We start from the raw sequence: 27,327 nt of genomic DNA on the forward strand, positions 1-27,327 counted from the left end.
TGGTCGTATATTGACGGTGATTATCAGCAAAGCAGAAAATTGCTCCAAGTGGGAATCGAACCCTCAACTATTTCAGTGCTTAAAAAACAGAGTTAATGCATTTTGTCAAATTGTCGAATTTCTTATCCTTTTCCCTAGTTTTGAAGTTAAAATGATGTAATAACAGAAGATAAAAATTAGCTGTGAATAGAAGAAGAGGAAAAATAGTATTGTTGAATAAAAGAAAATTTAATCAATAGTGCGGCACTTCTTGCCTCTTTCACTTGTTTTTTTTTTTTTAATTCCATTTTTAGGCCCTTTGTACTTCTGTTAAAAGAAAAAGCCTTTTATTATCTTTACCTTGTCTTTTTTTTGTTAAATGAGTTTACTGAATATTTTTTAATTTGAAAACATAATCGATTTTTCATAAAATAGTCGCAATTTACGTCATTTTTCCAACAATTACACGTTGTGTTTTATACGAAGATTTTTGTGAAATATTTAAAGTATATTTAAACTGATATAAGAGTAAAATAAACGAAATTTTCGACATTTAGAATGAATTAAAGTAGAATAAAACGATTTAATGTTCTTGAAACCGTGTTTTCTTATATGTTGAGCATCAAACACAAGACCGTGTTATTTATTAAACACTTGGCATTTTTCCACTTCTATTAGTTGAACTTTATGGCCGATCTTAGTATTTTCAAATTAAAATAGTTCCTATCCCTTGTCGGGATTGCTTTAGCGATGGACTTAGGAAGGGAAAGTGTTTTAAGTGTTCTCTTTTCCCTTAGATGTGTTTTTAAGTAGTTTATATCGATAATTATTTTATTAATCTCACCTTGCGTCCTGTCGATGTGCGTAGTATCCATTTTGTTAAGCTGTACGTGTGAATTTTCTCTTTCTCGATGGAATTTGCCGTTTCTATGACAAAAATTTTTATAATTTAGGTGTTCTTGAAACCGTGTTTTCTTATATGTTGAGCATCAAACACAAGACCGTGTTATTTATTAAACACTTGGCATTTTTCCACTTCCATCGAGAAAGAGAAATATTCACACGTACAGCTTAACAAAATGGATACTACGCACATCGACAGGACGCAAGGTGAGATTAATAAAATAATTATCGATATAAACTACTTAAAAACACATCTAAGGGAAAAGAGAACACTTAAAACACTTTCTCTTCCTAAGTCCATCGCTAAAGCAATCCCGACAAGGGATAGGAACTATTTTAATTTGAAAATACTAAGATCGGCCATAAAGTTCAACTAATAGAAGTGGAAAAATGCCAAGTGTTTAATAAATAACACGGTCTTGTGTTTGATGCTCAACATTAGAATAAAACGATTTAATTTATAAAGGAAATTGAAAATAACTCTTTCGAATCCTTCTCTTTTTCATTTTTCAATTATACAATTCAATTTCGCTGGAAATTCGCTTACAGATTTAAATATACTGTATATATATATATATATATATATATACAGTATATAACTTAAAAAATATATATATATATATATATATATATATATTTTTTAAGTTAAACGAGAAAATTATACAGAATCAAATTCTCAAATTAATTATAGATTTAATTATTTTAAATGTATTAAATTATAATTTTTTATGTAAAAAATGTATCTACGATCGTTTAACGAAAGAATTGCAAGGAAATAATGCGCAAAAATACAAAAAACTCTCAAAAATTAAGTCGAATTTCTCAATATTTATGTTTTTCTTTTCTCAATATTGAAAAATATTTAATTAAAATTAAGAGCAAAAATTTTTTCAGAGATTTTTTTATAATTAAAAATAAAAGTTTTATAAATTTGGAAAAATATATTATTAATTTTTAATTTATAATTATATTTATTTACGATTTAATTAGCGTTTTTAACTTTTTATCTCCTTGTGATCGCTAATGTCCGTATTCACAACCATGGATCGAGTCAGAAGTTAACCAATTATCGTTCATTTTACTTATAATATGAGAATACGTAAACTCTTATTGATTAAATTTTAACTCTAACTCTCAATCCATAATTGTGAATAAAGTTTAGAAGTTAACTAATAAGAGTTCGCGTATTCACGTATTATAAGTAAAATGAACGATAATTAGTTAAAATTCTAAGTCTTGGTTGGTTGTGACTACGGTCATAAGGAGGCTGATTTAATTATCTTAAAATCTAAAGTTATTATCTTAATTTTAAATCCCTTACAAAATAAATATTTACAGAACGACGTTTTTAAATTTATCAAAATGCATTTTTATAAACTGTCGAAAATCTTTTAACAGAGGAATCAGTAGAGCTTTAAGTCGGGGCGACTGCCCTGGGCTTCCAAATATAAATTTTTTTTCCTACTTTATTTTATTGATTTATTTTACATGTAAAATTCATTTTATATTTCACAGAAATCGCAGAACGGAATATTACACAAATAAAAAAAATAATTTCGTAATTTTAACAAAATTTTTTCCATAAACAGCATAATAATTTGAGAAGAAATTCTACTCGTGGGATCGTACTTCATCCATTTTCTAGATACTACCAGCACGAGGCGGCACTTATACGTACAGACTATTTTGACAAAATTAGGAAAACTAACGAGCAAAAATTATTCTGAGATTGTCACAATGCCAGGCTGTAATTTTTAATCATATTTTTAATTAATTTAATTTAAAATATATGCTCACCATCTCAAATTACTGCTGTAGAGTCTTGTCCCTGTACATCATACTTTTCCTGACAACAATAGAACTGCATTATGGGGAAATTTTTTCAATTTTAAATCATGTCACTTCTGGTCTATATCGGAAGTTCGTGTATAGCACCTGTTTCCAAGCTTTTACATATGTGGTCTCGACTTACATCTATCTAACAGCGTTCTCGAGAGTAAGGACTTGCCTTTGTCTGTTAGTCTGTCCTTAGAAAGACGGACAGCCAGTGGAAATTTATAGGTCTATAGATTTTCAAATTGAAGCTTCATTATTATTGTATATAATTCCAGATTAAATAATGCAGCCTTTCAATTATAAATTTACAATTATAAACAGAATAATAAACAAACTACTGTAAATTAAGTGATCAATTTAAGTTAATATCATGTCGAGAGAATCTGAATCTGGAACAAGCAACAAAAAAATAATATATTTGAAGAAAAATAATCAATTAGTAAAGAATCTGGAGCAAGTCTGGACTTTACATTCAGGGAAAAATTTGGAAACCAAATCAACTTACAACTGAAACAGTAATTATAAAACTACATATAGTGAAAATAAATCATTTTACATAGAAAATAAAATGCTTAATACTTTAAATGTGTAAATTTTTTTCAGTGAAATAGTTCAAATTAATCTCGGGAGCCTCATTTTGAAAACCGCCCCGGGCCAAATTTTGCAACAAAGAATAAATATTTTTCAATAAAAAAAGTACAAATATAAGAAAAACTGTGGACATAAACAGACAATTTACTTCAAATACAGTCGAACTCCTAAACAACGGCCACTGACGAAAACATTATAAACGACCATTCTTCGGAGGTTATTTTGTATGGATTTTCGTTCAAAAAAGTTCTTTAAAAATAACCACTATTTACAGTAGATGTTACTGGAGATTCTACTATATTAAAATTGTTTAATGGTCTTAATACTTTAAGAAACAAAAACGAAACTTTTTGACAGAATAAATGATATCCTTTACTTATAATTATTATAAATCAGAATTCTACGGTGACTTTAGTACAGAAACTAAAACAACTTTATTTGTATTAAAATATACACACAAATTTTAATTAGATAATGATAAATTAGCACAAGACGAACAAGAGATGGCAAATATTGATTAAATGTATGAAAGTATCCCATAATTCATAGAAAAAAACGAAGAAAAATAAGAAGGAAGGTTTATAAATTTTTAAAGATAAGCAACAATCTTAGTTATGTTATTCTACAATAATCCTCTATGGAGGGATATTCGTTATTTATCAACTTAACACTAAAACTTTAATGTTCATATATTTATATAAGCTTATAATGAGCAGTAAAATTCTCGATTTTATTAAAACGTAGTGTACTTTTTTAATGTCGACGTTAAATATTCTTAAAATTTTATGGATACGAACCGAAACATAAAAATATTTATTGTAAACGGCATATAAAGATATACACGAGAGATTATATTTTAAACACGTACGAAAGGTATTATTTTCACATAATATAATATGCAATTTATTGGCTAATTTATGAGTAATTGTATCGTATGTCTGTAAGCACAGCGCAGTGTTTACGCATTTATCGTTGCGAGGGCGTAGAGGGCGTGGACACTAATTTTACCGACTGATACAAATACTTCATACAAAGTGCCAATCAAGAAGGCTGACTCTCCCCCATTTTCTCCACTCCTCGCTCTTTATACTGCTGTATTTCTCTATTGTGTTATTTTTGGTATTATTTACTGTTATAAAATGTACTATTTTCAGTGTCGTAATGTGCCGACAATTTAGTGGAATTTGCCAACATTCGGGGAGGCGAGACGACCCTTCAACTTCCAGCAGTTTCACTCAGGTCTTTAAAAAATTTATGCATTAAAACTGCAATAATATAGTGCAATAATGCACACACACAACACACACATACATATATATATATATGCGCAAATATATCTCCCTAGGGATATATAGACGCTTCATTAAGTTTCCTCACTTTCGCTTAAGTCAACTAGCACTACATAAAATTTGAAATAACAATTTAATTCAATTTTATTCTTATTCCCCAAAACACGGGAAAAAAAATGAGCAACAGCCTACACAATCAGCAATTTCTTCTATTGTTGTAGATTGAATAAGAGCAAAGTAGAATGCACTTTTGTAAATTTTAAATTTTCTTTATTCCCATCTGCAATCATCATTTCGACAAATGAAAAATGAGAAGCTCATGATAATGATAAAACTTCCACGATACTTTAATAGGCGACATATAATTAATAGTTGACGATAAGAGGGCGTGGGTTAAATCTAGTCACGTGAATCAAAAACATTAAAATGATGTCGTTAAGGAGATTATTTTTAAAAAAAGTCTAGGGAAAATGGTAGGTAATTAATAATTAAGCTGGAATTATTCCTATCGATCCATTTCTGCTAGTTTAACTAACACGGCTATGGTTGAGAATCTATTAATTACAAGGCCACGAACTGAAAATTATTCCCCTCTCAGGAGTTCTACATCATTTATTTTCGGGTGTTAACGTTAAACAAATATGAAACAGCTAATGTCGGCGAGATTCTTTGGAGTTTTCGACTTATAAAGCCTAATATTTTGCGGTGACACTCGATTAATACTTATCACCAGGATAATTTCTCATTATCTATGTTAACATCATTTTCAGCTGAAGCAAAAGAAGTAGAGGTTTGAATTTATTATCATTAAATTTTAAATTCTAATTAATTTATTTGCGTTAAATTTAATTTAAAGAAATTTTAAGAATCGCAAGCTATATACAATTATCTCGACGGCTTAATATTATGTTCCATACACGACTTTAAACGCCATTACTGACTCTGTAATAATAAGAAAGATTATCAAACAGTACAGGCGTATAATATTCACTATGCATAATTAATTAGCGCTTTAGCATTACAGTAAAACGCATAAAATTCTACACGCCGTATAAATTTTACTGTACGACTTAAACATTGCAAATGTACGATAATACTTTTATTACTTGGACACAAAGATTATGTTATATCATTGCACCAAAAAGCATAAGCAAATATTGGTTAGACATCAATTTTGTCTTCCATTGTTTACTTTTAATCTGAGAAGCTAAGTAATTTGATTAATCCATCATCCTGCAACGGATATAATTACTACTCACGTGACTATGGAGTCTGTAGTTGGAATGGAAAATGTTTACACTACGTATGCAGAAAGATCAGAAAGAAATTGCAGATAAAAGAAAAAAGCAAAAACTGAATGTGGATTGCTGCATTATACAAATGTTTCTGAGTTGCATTTTTTTGTCTTTTTTTTCTTGTAACCGCGAGATGGTTTCGAGTTCTCTTGCGCTATTTAACCAGAAGAGATTTTCGTGTTGAATGTTTTTTTCAGCAACCATCAGCTGGTCTCGGTTACTCAGAAACTGTATCATAACGAGCAGAAAAGTCGTAACTTCTGCTAAGTTTACGACGTAGTTGATGCACAATCGCTTTAAGAATATTTTCTGAAGAAAGTTTTTAAAACTTTTTTTTCTCTCCTCCTCGCTACACAGAATTTGTATAATTTGTTTCTAAAACCGACTTGAGTATTTTTGTAATCATCATTTCAAAATTTATATTTTAAAACGTCATCAATTCGTTCATCAATATTTTCTTTTCCTCTGAATATTTTTACTTCTTCAATCTCCAACAACTTATCGCCATTAATCTTTGTTCCTCGCTTCGATTCAGAGTTTATCCGCATCATTTCACCATCATTCTCTATCTATGTATCATTACTACTTCGACACCTTATCTTTTCTTTATAAAATTTTGAATTTTGCCATTATCTACTTTTGAATCTATTTCATCCTTATTTTGTAAATGTTGGAATCGTCAGACCGATTTTTAAACAGAAAGATCCCATTTTATTGGATCTGATTCTCTCGTTGTATTTCCTACTCTCACTTTGACTTGTGGCCCTAAATTATATAACATGTAACAAGCCCTTTCCCACAACCAAACAAGTAATACGTGTAAAAATGTAAGGCAGGCCCTAAGTTATAGACTCATAACGCAAGGTCCCAAATTGCAGCTTATTTGACTATGTGTAAGTCGGCCCTAAGTGTATATATAACTTGAGTTGTAACTAATAGCACAATAATGTATTCTTAACCCGAACGGATAGCGTGTCACTGTGTAATTTTGATTTGATTTGGACAGTTGTTTACTTAGTGCAGATTACTAACGTCACCATCTTCTAAGAATTCTCCTTTATTGCATTTGTTGCAGGCGTTGCTAACGTCGAAGTCATTCGAGCTTAACACGCATCACTTGTTAACCTGCATCTGTTTGCGTCCGGGTGACAAAATTCAATTCTATTTATTCGGCGACCCAACAGTTCATAGTTGATTAAACTACAATTCACTGTATTTTCCCATAATTTCTGCGTCTAGGAAATAAATGACTCGTTTTCTACCTCTTAATTCGGAAAATAGCTTTATCTGTCTTTCGAGATACTTATTTCCATATTCTGAGTAATTTTTATTCTTATTTTATCTTTTATACCATCGATGATCATTAGATTTCTATATTCAAAATAAAATTTTTGCTTTCATTTTAAGGCAGAAATGTGATTCTGTAAATAAATTAAATTAGTAGATTCGATTTTTATGAAAAGGTATTTGTCCTTTTAACGGCTAAAAGCTATCATCTTTTTATTTTATAAAACATTACAGTATTATACAGGGTTATATTTCGTTTTCTTGTCATTGTAATCGTTTTACTTCCCACTTTCCTTCTTCATTAATTTTTATTCCTGATTCGCAATCCACTTTCGAGTCCTCACTTCTATCATCCTGTTCCACTTTCAAACTCTGCAATCATCTATATCTTTGATTGAACACTATCTAAATAATTCCATAACAAAGGCTGAAATCTTTAAGTACAGATCGATACTGAACTGGAACTGAAAGTGGGTCAACTGAATTATCAAGGTAGATAAACAAAAGATTTAAGGAGAAAGACCATCATAATCGATACTTTAATCACCAGCAATGGAGAAAGATCCGAAATTGATCCTCCTCTTCCCAGAATATCCCTGGCATTAACAAATAAAGCAGGAGAGCATTAAAATGAACTATTAAATTTATAGTTCAAGAGTAGAATTCGAACAATACTCTTTAAAGAAGGTTGTATAATTTTGAATTGAAGTATAGGATCGAAATTGCAATCCTTCAAATTAATAAATACGATTTTCTACGGGGAAAAAACAATAAATAGATAATTTAAAACAATGTAAATCTATAGCAATAAGCCATATCGGATTCAATAAACTCAAAACTTTTAAATTTCCAAAAGAAAATTGACAATTTTTATTATTATTTACATAAAAATATTTTACAAGAAAATACTTTTATTATTAATGTTGTGTTAATGACAACGCATAAATAATAGCTTATATTTTTAATGTAAATATACATTTCAGCCTTTAAATAAAGGGATAAAACATTAGAATATTAATGAAGAAACAAGAAGAGTAATTTATTTTTATGTCCTTACGTCGAAATATTATAATTAAAAAAATTTCACGAATTTATTATTTTTACAACACTGTAACTTAATGGTTTAAATATGTTTTCTGTTATGTTTTTTAAAAAATTGTTGAATTAAACAACTTAAACTCTGTATAATCTCATTAGATGACATAATATGTATATTTAAAATAGTATACCATGCGCATACGTCAACAGTATTTTAGGTAGCTAAAAGTTCGAATAATTAATTTTATCTACTTTAAAATAAATATTAAAATTAACTCCAATTTAAAATTTCTATACTAAAATTTTAATAAATAGATTTTTATTAGTGAATTTTTACTGGATCCAGGTATAAAGCTCCACTTATTCTTATAGTCTTTACTAACGAATATCCTCCAATACGGATCTACCCATTCATACAAATCTAATCTAATGAAAAAAGTGCATGTATCCTTATTCGTATCAAAAGAATATTCTATTGATTTTTAGAAATAACCTTCATTCTTCTTACTGTCCTTATTTTTGCCTTATTTTTTCCATTAAAGTTCTCCACATATCTTCGCTGCCTTATTTTTCCTGTTTTCCCCCTCTCCATTCTTTCCTTTTTCTACTCCTTTTATTATTTTTCCCAACTCTCTTCATAGTTTTTCTCCATTTCTTTTCTTCCTTATCGCATTCCTTCGAAGCCATAAAAATCGCAAAGGCGAATGTTACCATAGTAGAATTTTATAACCAAGTGCAACACGTCACATACTTCCCAGCATAAAAAAAAATATATGAAATATGGAACCAAGAAAATCTAGCATATTGAATTTACGATATTTTGACTGTAAAGTGAAATAATTTATTTTTTTAATAGAGAAAAGCCTATACTTATTTATCTTTCGAGTCAAATTTTTCTTCCAATTTCCTAGTTCATTAAATACTTAAACGTGATGATAATATACAGATTTTATTATCTTCAAAATATAATTTTGCTTGAAAAACCTAGATTAAATTTCGTTACTTCTTACATATCTGGCTTTCATTCGAAGAAGAATGTAGGTAATTACTTACCACTCGTTTTACATTGATCTAAAAGAACTTGATTAGGAAATACCACAGATATTATCTTTCATTTGATAATTATCTAACTGAAGCAACAATTTAAATTTTCAACAGGTCTAAAAAAAGTAATGCTAGTTGCTTAAACTAAGAATTTATAACATTCATTTATTACAAAACGTAATAACTAAACATTTCATGTCCATTTTATTTTTCATTTTTCAAATTATTTTCAATTTCGTTTTTCCTTATCATCATGTTCTTTTTTTCCAATTTTTTCTCTGTTTCTCTGATACTCTTCCCTATTTTCTCTCTTCTTAAATAAGATTAATCTTATTTAATTACTTTTCCTTTTCTTCTACCTTCATCTTAAAGTCGTCCCCTTCATTACTTTGTTAGTCTTTTTCATTTCATTCCTCTTTTCTTCACTGTTTCTTCTGTTTCTCTCTATGTATTTTTTTCTTTTTTGTAGCAAAAAGAAATGAAAAATGAAAAGTAAAAATGAAATAATTAAAAATGAGGAAACGGATACGTTTCTCTCTGCACGAAAGTAAAATTTAAAGTGAGCACAAAACATAGAAATAAAATATATATTATGATGGATATTTTTTGTCGTAGTTATCAATATATACATAAATTATGAGAAAAAAAAACTAAGAAAAACTATTAAGAAAAACGTTTTCGTAATTATAAGCCAGTGCAGCACACAGTATTTATAATTTCTTAATAATGCCTGAAAAAATAATTATAACCGAAAAAAGTCATGGTTCTTTCTTATTTCCATTTTAATCCATCATCGATAAAACACTATTCTTCATGTTTTTCATATATTTAAGATCAATACTCATGGCAAACCTTTTTAACGTGAGATTGGATTGCATTGATTGAATAAGGTAACGCAACATATGTCAAGGGCATCCATCCCTCGGTATGTGTTGCGTACACCCGGAGAAGCACTTTCTGTATGGAGAAAGTAGCCCCTATTTAGACATTAGGCACGTGAATAAAACTCAAAAAATTCCATATGGCAAGCCCCTTGAAGAGGAGCGAACCCGCAACCGAGTGTTCAGTGGCGTTACCATTTGGCCACAGCGGGTCTTTTTAACATCGACCATCTATGAGCATAATCTAAGATGGTGCCTTCATTTATAATTCATCTCAGATAGTATCAAATGAATCAAGATATTGTTCCTAATTTGCTAAATTGCGGATTCTAATCCTATTTCAAAAATGGATATTTGTGCTTTCCACACTTTAATGGTAACTTTGTTTAGGAGTCATTGTGGTTTCTGTATTATAATTAATGAGTTTACATAAAAAACATATAAATTACCCAATTTCTTATAATAATGTTTTAAAATATACAAGAATGTTATGAATATCTTCATTTTGCAATTTAATTTTATCTTGCACATTTCAGATAATTGACTGTTAAAAAAACCGACTTTAATAGCTGAAAAAAAAACGTAAAATCAGTGTTAATGAATTGCCACTTGTAATATAAAAGATATAAGTACGACACTTTTGTTTGCATCCTCTATTGTGAAAGCTCCTAATTTCTTTTGTTAAATTTTTATTCGATTAAGACAAGCTTTTACAGAAATAACGGGGTGAATTCAGCTAAGAAATTGTTGATTTTTTCTCAAAGAAAATTTCTATTAATAGAAACGAGAATGTTTTTAATAAATGCATACTAACTCGCGATTAATTTACCCAGGTATTAAGTGAATTACATATAAAATAAGGATTATATCGGACATTAAGTATATAGATATTTTTATCTTCAGATTTATTTTCATTCCTTTTTCGATTCATATATTTCATTTATTTGCTTATATTCTATTTTTCATTTTTTATCTCAATATTTATTCAACTTTCCTCGTTTTATTCCTTATTTTCTATTTTTCCTCTTCATTACTGCAAAATTCTGTATGCACTATGTTTCTCTTATAACTATTTTTCAAAATGTTAAGTTTGTTTTTCTCTTATTGTTTATGTTCTTCTATTTGCTTTCATGGTCTGTTTTCTTTCTTCTTGATCTCATTATTTTTCCTTTATATATAACATCCTTTTGTATCTATCGGCAAATACACATCGTTAAATTTTCAATAAAGAATATTTTGAAAAAGAATTCTTTCTTTTTTTTTCTGGTATTGTTAAAGCATTGAAAAATCTTGAAAATTCAAGAAAATTTTAAACTATTCTAACATAATTTTAATTTTTCAAATGTACATTTTTCTGGTATAAAAGTATTTAATATCACAGCCAATAATAAATTTACATATTTTTTTCTTTTTTTCATAGCCTAAACATAATTTCCTTTATGCGAAGAACATAGTTTCATTCACTTTAAACTGTTTCTCTTTTAATTAATCGATCGTTCGTGAATCGATCAAACTATACAAAAACATTTTTATTATCGATTTAACCAGTGAAACAGTTAAAGTTATCAAAACACTTTTATGTGACTCTTAAAAGTGTAAGTGTTACTTGCAAGCAATCAAATTGTAGTTCTAGTGAAAATGAGACTGCAAGATCTTATTGAATTCCTTCTTTCGGATATAAAAAGTTGATTCTCTAATACAGACAATTTAAGTTAAAAATTGTGTTTTAGAACTTGATAGTATTATTGAGATTTAAAGTCGTTTCGAGATTTTTATAAATTTAATCTTGGTTTGGATGGGATAAGACAACCCCAACATATGGGAAATCTGCCAAGAGGCAATCCTCCCGGGAGGACTTTCTATGGGAAAGTGGGCCATATTTAAGTGTTAGATACGTAATGAAAACTTGAATAATTCCGTGTGTCGGCCCGTTGCTCAGGCGCCAACCTGCGAAGAATTAACAGAGTTCAGTGGATTTATCTACTCTCCCACTGGTTAGCGCACATAGATTATAATTCATACTTTTGCTCATTTGTAATTTAAAGCCATCTATTTTACATCAAAACTAAAACTTAAAATGATAATTATTTAAAGATTCGCTGCAATTATCACAGCGACGATCGGATGGCCAAAGGCTGTAAAGGCATCACTCTGTCACTTGGAATATGGGTTCGAGTTCGGGGTTAGAACCAGGATATTTTCTGATGTTCCGCCCCAGATATGTCAGATCCCATCCTTCACCATCTGATAGCCTCCATTGTGGACCTGGCCGAATCTATTGTGTGTCATGGTAAACAGGTTCTTTTAATGTCCGTAGTGTGGAAAGAACTTTTAAAAAATATCATCGCTTTAAGTTAAATAAAAGTAAATTTTTTTTCATTATTTATCAAAAATTAAGGATTTATTCTAAACTAAACTACTTAAACAGCAGTTTATTTTAAATCTGAATGAGTAACGAAAAAATAAAATTTCTCTACACAATTCTTGTTCTCGCTAATTATATTTTACACTGAAAATATAAAGTTCTAGCATCTATAATGTAAAAGGAAAATTCAGTAAAAACAAATAATCTACCAAAAAATTAGCATTTGTTATAAATATTTTCCATAAAGTCTTAAATATTAAATTCAATTTTATTATTTACTTTAATTATAAAATGATGAATGAGTGATTAAATTATGATGATAAGTTACGAATTTGAAAGGTAAGGTAGGCCTATGTTTTCGAAATTTTTAAAGTTATCAAAAAGTGCATTTCGAGTTCAAAAGTTGTGGATCAAAGTGATTTACCGTATATCTTTCCTCATCGGTTCTATATTTATTTATTTATGTTAGAATATTATTTTGTATTATCCAAAAACAACTTTGTTCCTATTTTCTACCTGGTGTCTTTTCTCTCAAAGCTCATCTTTTAGCATTGTAGCCAATCTCAAATGAATTGATTGTCTAATAATGACCCCAACAAATTTCCATTTCCTCTTTATCACTCTTTGAGTGAGCTACAATCATTATTCGCATCTAATTCCTTAACGTCTCTGTACACTTTTAACATTATTCTTTTACATCAAACATCAAAGATGTCGATCCTTTTAGCGCAATCGTCTTTTCCCATACCTCACATAAAAGAAAACTAACTACAAATAGCATTTCAATATCTTAATCTTTGAATTCTTAAACACGTTTCTTTAGCATCCATTCTTTTCCAGGAGATTACTTTAGTAGTCTCTGTCTTTGATGTTAGTATAAATGAGTTCTATCCGTTTTAAGATAGCTTAGTTCATCTACTGAACACTATTCATCCATTTACTTTAAGGTAATAATCAATATTTTCATTTTTTTAAATTACTGTTTTCGTTGATTTCATTTATATTCATCATCAGATCAAATTCTTGTTCAAGAATATTAATTTTCCTCAATATTTTTTTTCTAAGTTTGCTTTATTTTCAGATAAATGGCATCGTAAACATAAGATACTCTTATAATGACAATAACGGTCATAATATATATATATATATATATATATATATATATGTTAAAAGTAATTGTCTTCTCGAAAAACTTTCATATATACGAACAGGATCAATTTGAATAACAAATTAATAAAATTTAATGAAATACACTCGTTAAATTAATATAAGAGCTTTGAATTTTAAGATGGATCACATACAGATTCAGCAGAGATCAATAATCGTATTATAATATTTTTCCCGGATCTGTATTTTTTCTTTTTCTTTCTTTCTCTTAAATTATTTTTAAGAGGCAAACTTACATTCTAAAATTAAAAATCATGTTTTAATCTGAATGTAATGTTTGATATTCAGATAAAAGTTTTAAGATGCTTGTAAATTTTTGAATCATTGTAAAGCATCTTTTCTATTTCAAATTATTAAATCATTATCAATTTCATTATTTATAATTAAATTATAATTAAAAATTTCATAATGTTTAATTCAAAGCTATATAAATTATAATTGATATTAAACAATTGATGGTTATTCCAATACATAAATTAACCACTGAACACTTGGAATTTTTCGAGTTTATTCACGTGTCTAATTACCTAAATAAGAGAAAGTTTTCCATAGAAATTCCTCCCTTAGTAGATCGCCCATGTGTTCCTGTATCCTAGCAAATCAAACCAGACCTTTATTTCATTACATAAAATTTATTTTTAAAAAGTTTTATTACATAGGAAGTTTGTTGTTTATTCACACTCTTCTAATTCAATTACTTAATTATCGTCCAGTAAATTTCTTATCTTCGTTCTAATTGTCTTTAATTTATCTAAAAACGTTCAACTTTTAGTGAATATTTGTATACGCAACGTCAGGAAAAGATCTTAGGAGCTACTTCAGAAGTAAAAGTTGTAGTAATAAATCATGTTTATTTTATTTAGTTCTCAATATATAACATTCTATTCACACTTTAACCTGATTTTTATAGGTTTTAAAAATATCACATTCGGAAAATGTATTCTGTAGTTAATCAAATAAAAATAATTTCAAAAATTTTACTAAATTTTCAATAAATTATAAAAAGAATCAGATGTTTTCTTAATATCTTGAGTTTTCTTAATCATTTCTATTTATTAATTTATTTTTTTAATTCTAATCTTCGATTCTTAACGAATTTATCAAGTTGTAACAGACATTACTTCGCAGCAACACGCATATAATTTCGTTTACCTGGAGGCATTTAAATAATAATATTAAATTAAATACGATTAATTAAACATAATTCTAACCAAAATAAGATTGAATGTTAGATAACCTTTTTTACTTTTAATTACAATAAGATTGTATAAAATTAGCGTTATTTAAAGTAAAATTCCGTAGAATTTTATAGAAGTCAAAAGCAAAATCTGCGTAATCAATCAGGTAAAATTAAGCACTGGTTTAAATTATCGGTCATCATTGATAATAATGAAGAAACCCAAAGTGATTTCCATTCAAGCATTCGGATTTCTCGTATGCGTTTAGTTGCTTAAGGCCCACAGTGGACGAGTAGTTAAAACTACTTAACATCAATCGTGGGTTCGCATCTGATCAACGTGCTGATCATATGGAGTTTTCCGAATATTTTTCATTGTCTAACACCTAAATAGGAGCAAATTTCTCATAAAATGTACTCCGGAAGGCATGCTTTTTGGCACATATGCGATGTGCCAAAAAGTCCGTGACCATGATGTTATCATGGTCACGGACTTTTTGGCGTTACCATGATGCGTTGTCGTATCCCCTCAAGCAAAATCAAACTTGAAGATGTAACATTGATAATAAAGGTATATTTAAAAAAAAAATTCTAACAAAATATTACCCATGCACTACGGACTTACTTTATTATTTATAAATAAAAAATTGTATCTCTGAAATACACCGAATTCCCAATTATCCGTGCATCGTCAAAATATCAGAATTACTGTAAAATAACAAAGTATCATATAAACAACACTCAACTTTTTTTCCCTCCTTCAACTGTCAATCCTAAGGGGCAGAAGTAAAATGTCCTTAGCCCTGAAATATTCTTTAGCAGTAGGCAAAGTCGGTTCTATTAAGTAAACAGCAATTTGAAAAATAATCCTACTATTCCTAAAATTAAAACACAGTAATTTGGAAAAAATGTAACAATTATTCTAAGAAATGTAAAATTTAAATTTCTACATATTTTTGAAAAATTGAAGAAATCTACATTTTAAGTTTACAGACTAAATATACATTTCCGCATATGAAACTTGTGACTCACACTTGCATCGCATTATAACGGAGTTGAGCTGTATTTATATATTGCAGTTCATTTAAAACCTCTGCTTAGTTTCTTTTATAGTTTTGAGAGTTTTTTGGATTATCCGTGTTTTTGGTTTTTCGTGCACACCCACAAATTAGCACAGATAATCGGGAGTTCGTTATATTCCATCTACTTTACCAAACAATGCATTTATTAAGATGCTATATGAAAAGCAAGGTAACTTTCAACAATTTAATCACAGCTTGAATTTTGCTATTTTTACAATTTCGGAACTAATTGTTAATTTTTTTGGGTTGCAATTTTTAAATTTCAGACCTATACATTCCCATTGTCGACCGTCTTTATGTCTGTCCTCTTTTAATTTCGGGAACGGAGTTGGATAGATGAAAACCGAGACCACATGCGAAAAGCCTAACAGCCGGAAGACCCAATTAACTATAAACGAACTGGACCGGAAGTCACGTGATATTTTTTTAATTAAAAGATGATTAAAAATTACAGCCCGGCATTGTGACGACATCACAATAAATAATTGCTCGTTATGAAAAGCTTACTATTATTGAAACAGCTTTGCAGAAGTGTCAGATATTCAATACATGGTATAGAAGGAATATGAAGCTTCATCCAGATCTGATCGAATAAACTTATAATCTGTTAATCACGGCTGAATAGTGTGCAACACTAGCAGATAAGTTACTATAGAATAGCTCAATTTACACAAATCGATACAAATATAACTGACGTAAGTGGTCAGACCATTTTCGATATTATTAAATATGTAACTAAAATTTTCATTATTATCCACATCATGCGAAACACAGTAATGCATTCGATTTCGCATCACCAACATCATACGATTAGATTGGATTGGATTGATGGAATAAGGCAACGTAACACTTGGGCGATCTGCCAAGTGGGGTGTTTCACAGGAGAACTTACTATGGAAAACTGGCTCTATTTAATAGTTAGATATGTAAAGAAAACCCAGAAAACTCCAGAATCCGCGAACCAACTACCAGTGGTTTTATCCCCACGAACCTGGCGGTCCATCTAATGTATATTATAGGTTTACACATATAAGCTATATAATGATTGAATAAGTTATTCTTAGCTAAAATTATCATAAATTACTTTAATAATTATTACTTAGAAAAACAGATGATGTACAAATTTTCATCGAGAAAATACCTTTCTCGATGAAAATCTTGAAAGAATTGTTTTATTAAGTTACTTCAATTATTTCATGCCTCAAATATTAGAAACATATTTAAATAAATTTACAGCATAATCTTCTTATATTGTGATTGTAAAAAACTCCAAATGTATTAGAATACGCAATATTAAAGAATATCCAACTTCAGCAATGGTTATTTTAGGTAACAATATATATTCATATTTTTGGTGTATATTTATACTTTTGCTCAGTTCTACAAAATAATAAATGGTTACTTGGATAAAGGATGAGCAGATATATATCTAAAACAATTACACGAACAATTTATTATGTAAACTCCACTGGAAATTATTAATAATTTACTTACTTGCGTTACATTAACAACTATTTAATGCTATGTTTAAGACACTTTTACAAAAATTGTTGTTTAGTGTTGTTTAGTAAACTTTTCCATCTTCCTACACAGATTTTTTTTGAAAAAATTTAATACTTTATATCTTATTTCCAACGGATGTTTTTGTTGGGGAGGAAAGTTATATATTAGATAACGATTGACGCTATCACTTCACTGAAGCTTTGAAAACTGGAAATTATCAATATTTCGTTTATTTATATAGAGTTTAAAATTTTGTTCTGTCTTTTACTCCATGAAAGCTCGATAGCAGGAGCGTGTCCAGGGGGTGCTTATGGTGCTGCAGTGCCTCTTGAAGCCGAAGCATTCAGTTTTGTTATTTAAAAATAAATATAAAGTATTTCGCATTATTTCAATTAAATAAAAATTAGATAACTTTAACGTAATTGAATGACATTCTTCGAAAAACGAGATGGAGCACGACCCTTGGGTCCTCCGAATCTGCCTTGATTTCTCCGTACAGCACCCGTATTCTCAAAATCCTAGATACGCTACTGTTTGGTAGCAATAATAATAATATGACGATAATCGAAATTCGCTACGCACTCTGAAGAAATACCCAAGCAAATTAGTTTGGTAATTTAGATTTATATAATACAGGAAGATTTGGTATAAGGGGATGTGGCAATGCAACACGAGAAATCTGTCAAAAGGATGAAAAACTGAAGACACGTGAAGAAAACCCGGAAAATTCCACTTGGCTAGTCCGTTCCTAAGGTTTGAACCCCGAGCAGCTACCGACGTTCAGTTTAACCACTCGGCTACCGATACGCTAATTAAGAAGGTATATGAAAGTTATATATATTTAATACAAGTAAATGTTAGCTAAGAACATACGAGACTTTACATAAATGTCTAATTTCATAATGCAAAGTAACGAATAAAAACAAAGCAATGAGACAAAATAAAATACGAAGTGAATTTCATTGAAAAATTAAAATTTTAAAAATTTATTTTTGTTTATAGTTTCTAAAACTTCAATATAATTTAAAATATTTAAATACGGAAAAAATATATAAAAGACTTGAAGCATGTTTCAGAATTTTAGTTCGAGTGAGTGAATTTGAGTTGTAGTCTGTTACAGTTTAATTGCAACAGACTATATGTTTAATATAACAAACTTTAACAATAAATATATAGTAGAGCGAAGAGTAATTACTCGTAAAGTGAAAACTGTAAATATATTTAGAATTATCATCAAAGAACATTTGCAAAACGACTATAAAACTGATTATCATGTGTGTAGAGAGATACTGCTGACAAACGTGTCTTATATGATGGATGGCCATGGTGACTGATGATATTAAGAACATATATATTTCATAGTTCTTTGGTGTCTGATTTGATCTCTTAAAGCTTGTTGTTCATCTTCTTTATATCAAATCGATTGCCATAGTTGACGAATTTCGTGTTGAACATTACACTTTTTCCAACAACTTAAATACTGAATTCCCGGCTGAAAAGACAGTAATGGCTTTTGTTCCAAGAAATCCTCATAAAACACATATAAAGCCGAAAAGCTATAAATTGCCCAGATCGTATAAAATATATAGCAAATGACAAATGAAATTTAGACAACTCAATACAGTATACATGCCCTGAACAATAATTTCTGCTAATTGCAGTACCAATACCGTGTTAATCACATTTAAACATATCTAATCATCCGACCATACAATCAAGACTTAATTATAGTTAAGTCTTGATACTATGATTAGATAGCCGAGACGGTTAAGACGTCAGTCTACCGCTCTGGAGAATGCAGGATCGAATCTGGGCGAGCGATTCCCCAAAAATCCGGACCCAGGAATGCCAATCCCTAATATGTTAGAGCCCGTCCCTTACCATCCAGTGGCCCCCATTGTAGACCAGGCCGAACCCATGTTGGGTATAGAAAAAGGCTCTCTTAGTGCTCACAGGGTGGAAAGAAAAAAGTTTTTGATACAGATACAAGCTGTCTCAAGAAGAAAGATCAATATTCCGGAAGCTAAAAGGATAAGTTAACTTAAGAAAAATGTTCATATAAACATACGCTCTATCCTGAATGATTTCCGAGGTAGAGCCGAAAGCAACAGCTCGGTCGCATTCTTCCTAATCGGTGGATTGGTCATGGTGGTGTCCATTAACTGACCACAAAGACCTCCAGATTTCAAGTTAGATTTTTGTTTATGGAGTTAGATGAAAAATGAAGTGTATCAGGAAAAAGTGGATACGCAAGATGAATTGGTAGCTCGCATAATGGACGTGTTACCCGCATATAAGAACGTCCAGATATATTCAGACAAGTAATACACCACGTTCTCAGGAGAGTAAAAAAATGCATTGAAGTTGACGGAGAAATTTTGTGAAAATTTATTATAACTTGCTGGAAATTTGTCACTTAAAAAATAAATATTCAAATGCCTCTATATCGGAAACCATTTGGGATAGAGCGTATGTTTACATGAACTTTTTTGCTTAAAATTACCTATCCTTTCGCTTTCCGGTATATTGGCCTTTCCTCCTGGGACACCCCAACATATTAATAAAATAATATGTAATAATCATTTTTTATTTTATAAGAAATTCATTTCTATAGGAAAAAAGTGCAGAAATTTATTTTATTTTGACTTTTTTAAAAATATGAACATATTTTCAACATTCTATACGTTCATATGAACATGAACTGTATCCAGAATGGATTCCGAGCTAGAGTCTAAAGCCATGATTCAATTTTATTATATCAAAACAATGAAAATCGAATATTTTTCAATCCGGATATGTATAAAAGTTTCAATTGAACTAATACAATGGCAAATAAATCCATTGTACGCCCATTTACTTTAAAAAATTACAAAAAAAGAGTTTCTTGAGAATCGGGTCTACATTTCATTCAATAAATGAAAAATGTAAAAATATTTACATATAAATAAACTATGATACTTCATTTTCTGAAAAGGTTTACATTTTAAAGTATATTCTTTATAATGAAATATAATTATATATCGATCCTCTTTCATTAATGAAAAATAATTTTATATAGTAAAATTTCTGCATTGGGTGTCACTTAGCAATCGATTTAGTTCTTGTTTCTAAATAGGGATAAAATTAAAAGTGAAAATCGATCAGAATTTTGCCTTCGTTACTGTATAAAATTGGTATATTAAGCAACAAAGCAGCAATATAAAAGAGATTGATCAATCATACGATTTTCAATATTTTTTAAAAAAATAAACACTTCCAATCGGATACTTAAAATCAAAAAAGTTGCCATAAATATTATTTCATTTCTAAGAAATCTCATGAGATATTTCTATTCGAAAATTTCAAAAGAAATCTCATCTTCATCTGAAATTCACTAGGGATTTTCAGAATAGAAATGATATGAATATATACGTTTTTATAATGTGTCAATATAAATTTTCCAGTTTACTTATTTATTTTTCTCATAAAATAATGTTATTTTTATTCGCTAAATTAAATATTCATTGGGAAATAGCTAAATGGATTCTACAATACTCTGAATTAATTTTCATTCGAGTCATTTTACATTTCAACTCATTAAGAAATACCTTCGAGTCCAAAGGGCAAATGGAGATACAATAAGCGTAATTCACAAAATCTATTTTAAATAAATGTTTAGGATGAAATATAAACGTTAATTTCATTGAAATTAATATAATTTTAATTAATTGTTGTTAAAAATTCTTAAATTAATGAAATATTTTAATAAAGTTATTTTTATATCTAATACAATGGCGAAAATATAAAAAACGGCCTTTCATTGAAAGTTATCCTGTATAGGCCTATATTTCAAAAAGAAATGTTTCTGATAAAATGGCCGCGATTTGGATGTGGCCATTGTTAGGGTAAATTGATGGAATAAGGCAACGCAACATTTGGGCGATCTGCCAAAGAGGGATGCCTTCAAGGAGGATTTTCGATGGAAAACTGGCCCATATTCAAACGTTAGACACGTGAAGAAAGCCTGAAAAATCTTTGGTGAGGCGCGAATCCACCAGTGTTCAGTGTAGCCAATCTGCCATTAGTGGGCCTTTTACTCGGAGGTGGCCGTTAATGATAGTTCTCTGCTTATTGAAATTCATGACAAAATATATAAACAAAGAAGATATTTTGCATACATAAAAACAATAAAGAAAAATTATGACGGGTTTTGTTTTTTTATAAATATTTCATTCTATAATATAAATTTTCTAATACAAATTTAATATTCTAATATTTAAAAATTTTTAAAGAGTTTAAATATGTATATACATATACATGCGTATATACATAAAATTGATCTATCTAGTTAAAGTTTTTAAATATAGAGTATATACAGTTTAATATTACTATAATTTAAATGTAAATAAATAATACATTTATTAAATTTATGAGATATTTCTATAATAACGTATTTATTAGACAATTTTTTAAAATTTCATCTTTATCTGGATCTCAAAGAATTTTCAGAACGGAAATAGTATATACGTTTTTTTTATTATTATTCACTCAAGTCCTCTCATACTGGAATGTCCTGGGAAAGGGCCTGACTGATATACAGTAGAGAGTCGTAAATCGGCACCCTGGTAATCGGAATGGCCGGTAATCGGCACGATTTTCAGTCGGACTGTGTCGTGCTGAATCGAACGTTTTTGATACTAAATTTACTTCTAAAGTATAATTTTTCATGTTTTTATATTCTTCAATATATTTATTTTGTTTGTACAAAATGCAGAAATAATTTTTAACGATACGATAGCCTCGATTATTATTATAAAAATTTTCGTTAGGCTTAAAATCGACGAAAATTCAACACGAAGCGACACGCAACGGAGAAAAATTCAACACAAAGCGACACGCAACGGAGAAAAATTTGAACATCGGACAGGTTAATATATTTTTTCGTACATAGACCGTAATCGGAACAAATCCCTAATCTGAACAACCCCAGTCCCCAATTGATTCCGATTTTCGGTTCTCTACTGTAATAGAAAAATGTATATGAGATATGAGGAGCCTTGTAAATGAGAAGCCCATTTAATCAAGAGTTTCTCATTCACTAAGGTCTCAAACACACTTGTTACAAATTCTTCATTGCATTGCACATCTTGTATATTTTAAAACAACATCCTTTATTTTTTGTCAAATTTATTTTTAAAATGTAATACAGTTTTTTCCATCCCTTTTTTTAAAGTATATTGGGATCTATTTATTTGAAAGGCCTGAAGATCAATATACATTTGTAATGAAATTAAATTTTTGAAACATTGAAAAACAAATATGATGTCAATAATCCTTGTTATAATCATATGTACTTTTTCAACTTTTTATTACTCAAAAAATTATATTTTTAAAAGGATAATTAGATCATTTACTTTTATTTATTAAAAAAACTTAATGCATATCAGAAGAACCCTTCATTTAGCTAGCTCCAAGGAAAAAGATGAAGATTTTTAATCAAAATATATTATTAAGCACTATCTTTATAAAGATATATTATTGTTTATAATAATATATTTATCTTTCTGCCTCTTCTGTGGGAAACGGAATTCAATAGTTAAAAATATACTAGTGATGAAATTATTAAGATTTCCTTTAACATGCTTTATAGTTGTTCAGATAATAATATATAAATCTTTGGTTTGTTGTACTTTACTTCCTTTCCGTAACATATTTTAATTTTTCTCCCATTCTGTGTAATAGAAACCTGTTATAAATCCTCAGAATTACCGTAATCTACTGCTACGAGAATGATTATTTACTTTTTTAGCACATAAATCAACTACAGATTTGCTGAAAAAATAAATAAATACTATTCATATAACTAAAATATTTATGGCTGTATAAGGGACATGCAGCATTAGTGTTATCGATAAAAACGAGGGAAAGAATTCAATTTAAAGACGCATAATTTTACACATTTGTAATGAAATAAAATAAACCTTTACATACATTATTTTCTTAAAATTATCATTTTAAAATGCAAAAATAAAAGAAAAAATAGCGAAAATTATGAATATGTTCAATAATTCACGAGCAAACAACTTACTTATTGAAAAAATTCCTGAAAATTATGCAAATTAATATACAGAGAAAATCTAATATTAATTTTTGAATATATTTTTTTCAAATTCTTCATAAATCGCCATACTAAAAGATTAAACTTTTTTATTTCATTAGCAATTATTAATGATTGCTTTTATATAGCAACGTAAGCAAACCAATAGCATAGTCCGTTTTATATGAAACAGACTACACCCTTGCTTTGTTACACAGCTGCCAATAGCATTCGTTTTTCTGAATAGTGTACATTATTACGTCAATTTGACGTCGTTTTTACAGTTTTCTTATGAGAAAGTACGATAAAGACGTAAAATTGACGTAAATGTGTATCTTATTTAGACAAAATGAAAGAACTTAATATTTCATTAATATCCACATTAAAAATTTAATTATTACGTTATTTCTTTTAAATAATAATAATTCAGAACTTATTATAAATTATTATTAAAATATATAATTTTAAAGAAATATATGTTAAGAAAGTAATTGATTACATTCAATAGATATAAACTTTTTAAATGTAATTTACATTTAAAAAATTTTTTAAATATATTTTATATACTTAGACAAATATAAATTTTTATTAACCGATAAAATTAGTCTCTAAATTAAATTATAAAATTTTTCTTCCATGAATAAAAATCTCATTTAATTAATTACTAATAATTTTTTAAGCAGTTTTAATTAATAAATAAATAAATATCAAAATTATTTTAATTAATAAGAAAATAATTAGTAATTTCAATTAATGAAATTAAATTTGATTAATAACATTTGGCACAATAATAATAATTTTCTACTTTTTAATTATTTTAAAATTTATTTTCTAATATTTTTTAAAAAAATATTTTAAATATTTATTACGTAAACATTGAAAAAATACGTCATTATAAAAATTAGTTTCAAATTTTCATATTCTTGAACCAGGTTATCTATAAAAAAAACTTAAATTAAATTTTTCAATCGATTTTAAAATTAATTTAAGGAATTAATTCAAATTAGCAAAGCATAAAATAAAATAATAAAAAACAAATAGAATAAAATACTTCGAAAGAAGGACAATCCTATTACGTAAACATCCTATGAAGCATCCCAAAGTTGTGATACGGAATTTCCGTTACGTAATTGGCACTCAAATAATCGAATTGGAAGCATAGTGTGAAAGCACTTAATAGAAATTACTTGTCAGAATGGTTTATACTTAAAATATAAATAAATAAATACGACTCGTATTTATATTTTTTCACTTAAAAGTATTTTTTTCAATGCAACTAAACTGTTAATACTTCTCTTACGTCATCTCAGAGAAAGGGTGCTAAATAATAATTTTTTCTCCGCTAGAGGCGCACTAAGATAATGATGTCTACCATTTTCAAACCTTTCAATCGAATTTTATGTTGAATTGAAAAATGTCTTGCAATTGAGTATTTTTTTATTAACTCAATTGATTTATCTCGTTGTTTTGATATTCATTTTTTTTATCGTTTGTTTACTGTATATCATATTCCATTTATACGGTAATGCAGTTAAACAGATTTAAATTCAGTTTCGTAGGAAATTGAATAATTTAATTAACTAAAAAGTTATTGAATATAAGAAACTAAATGAAAAATTAATAACATAAGCATCCCTTAAAACTACTGTATTTGAATTTTTTCTAAATAACTGTACGGTTCTCTAGTAAAGTTTGTTTACCATTTACCGAGCGCGACAATCCGAGAAGCCGAAATAATTTCTTTTTTTTTTTTTTTTTTCCTTAGAAATTTGTAATTCATTAGTGCAAGTTATTAAAATATAAGTCATCGTAAGAGTAAAGATTGCTACTTTAATTGATTTTTGGTGTTTCGAGTGAAGGAATAGCGCTCGCTTGCAAATTAAGTTAAGGTTGTGAAACCGAAACTTTGAAGATTTTATCGATGTTTACCGAAGAAATATTATATAACTACCTGCTTTGTCGCGCATTGAATTAAAGTAATATAAATATTAAAAAGATATGTATTACATTTGACTGTCTATTGATAATATCAAAAGAGTTAATTAGTTAATAGTGTTATCAATTAAATTAACTTCCTCTATTTCACAGTTAACACATAGATGATTGACAATTTGAGGAAGATACTTAATTATGCCAATTACGTAGATAATTAGAAGTTGTTGCTGATAAATTTATTTTGGTTTTTGCCTTAATTAAAACGCAAAAGAAGAAAATACAAGATAATTATGCTAAAGAGATCAAAGTTTTTATATAGAATTTTAAAGAAAAATTTCAAATAATTAATTTTAAAAATGAATAGCGCCTAAAAGATGTACAGATGCCTAGTTATTGGCCATATTTTAATGAATAAAAGTTCATAAAAATAAAGAAAAAGAAGCATTGGATGCACGCCAGATAATGTTCTCACTTAGTTGAAGAGGCATGCTTTCTTGCACGTGCATCTGACGTGACGTTTCACCATAGATAATTGTCAAGCTAACAATAAAGCAGGGAATGCCGATTACTCTTCGTCCGACGCACGGAAAATCGATTTTCAACATTAGAAAATTATCTTGTGCAGATAAAATAAAAGCAACGATAGGAGAAAAATGGAAAAGAGAGATCAATTTTGTTAATTCCGAGTATGATATATGGAAGAATTGAAATTGTTCGTTTGATAAGTTGCGCGGTGAATAATAATTACTTGATAAACACTATAAGCTTATTGTTGATGAGATGACCTTGGACATGGATGCGAACAAAACAGTCTCATGCTGCATCGACCTACTGTCTGCTCAACTGATCGATACCACATCTCGGACGTTATATGCGCATTTTGGTGGTAATATAATTTCTTCGAGATAAAACCATCTGTGAATACGCAACATTTTCACTTTCGATATGCTCGATCGAAGTAAACAGTCACGCACTTCATTCCTCTTTCGTAACGTTACTAAATCACGACGTATCCATGTTTACGTAATCCATACGTCGAAAACCTTATGCCATACATGTAATTACTACGAAACCGGAAGTGACGCTAACAATCGCCTAACTCTACCCTTAGTGGAAGATTAAGGGTTTAAGTTCTAGAAATTTCTATTTCTCTTATGCGGAACATTCACAGGTGTCTTGTTATCATCACGCTAGTCGCCGTGACAACACGATTTCACGAAACGTCAGAGCTAACGTAGTACGACACGTGACTTCCATCAAATGCAACCAAATCGCAATAGAAATGTCGTAATAAATCGAAAGTAAGATTACGTTTAAGTCATCAACAAGATGGGATGGAAATTCCTAGCTGTCACGTAATATTGTGATCGTTGTCGACAATGCGAGATTCGTATAAAAAACCGGATATAATATATATAAAACTTACCTTTTGATGAATTGTTTAAACGTAGAATCGAGATGAAAGTAACGTTGTTCCACTATGCGACGCGGAATGCTGTTTGGATCGTCAGACGCAGTGTTATTTCATCCCTGCATCACTCGTGGCGCCCTCTCCGACATCGATGCTTCTGCAGAAATCTGAAAAAGCCACGATGAAAATTCCTTTTAAAAAACAAAAATAAAAATAAAATAAAAAATAAAAATTCAGAGAACTGAATTCGCATTTTTTTATTAATAAAATAATCTTTAAATCATTTTTCGTAGCCTACATAAATTTAAAATCGATTGTGTGTGTTCTCTATTATTCTGACATTCGTGCTGGGAAGTATCATTTACAGGGTGAAGCGTTTATTACGTTATTTTTCTCCTCTACTAAATTTTATTTAGTTTTAAATTATCAAAAAATATACATTAACTTTCACTAAATTAAACTTAATAA

The 27,327-nt window shown here is 28.9% G+C and overlaps 1 protein-coding gene across 1 annotated transcript in view; it reads right to left on the reverse strand.

Moving 5' to 3' along the window:
- Positions 1-26,997, reverse strand: part of LOC136982849 (sodium/potassium-transporting ATPase subunit beta-like) — a 165,659-nt gene extending 138,662 nt beyond the window's left edge. The window contains exon 1 of the mRNA XM_067279379.1: positions 26,875-26,997. The gene's annotated coding sequence lies outside the window, so the exon portion shown is untranslated. The remainder of the gene's footprint in view (positions 1-26,874) is intronic.
- Between the last annotated feature and the right edge of the window lie 330 nt (positions 26,998-27,327).

The sequence above is a fragment of the Centruroides vittatus genome, unplaced genomic scaffold (assembly GCF_030686945.1).
Source record: "Centruroides vittatus isolate TY-2023 unplaced genomic scaffold, ASM3068694v2 contig_866, whole genome shotgun sequence".
Lineage (NCBI taxonomy): Eukaryota > Metazoa > Arthropoda > Arachnida > Scorpiones > Buthidae > Centruroides > Centruroides vittatus.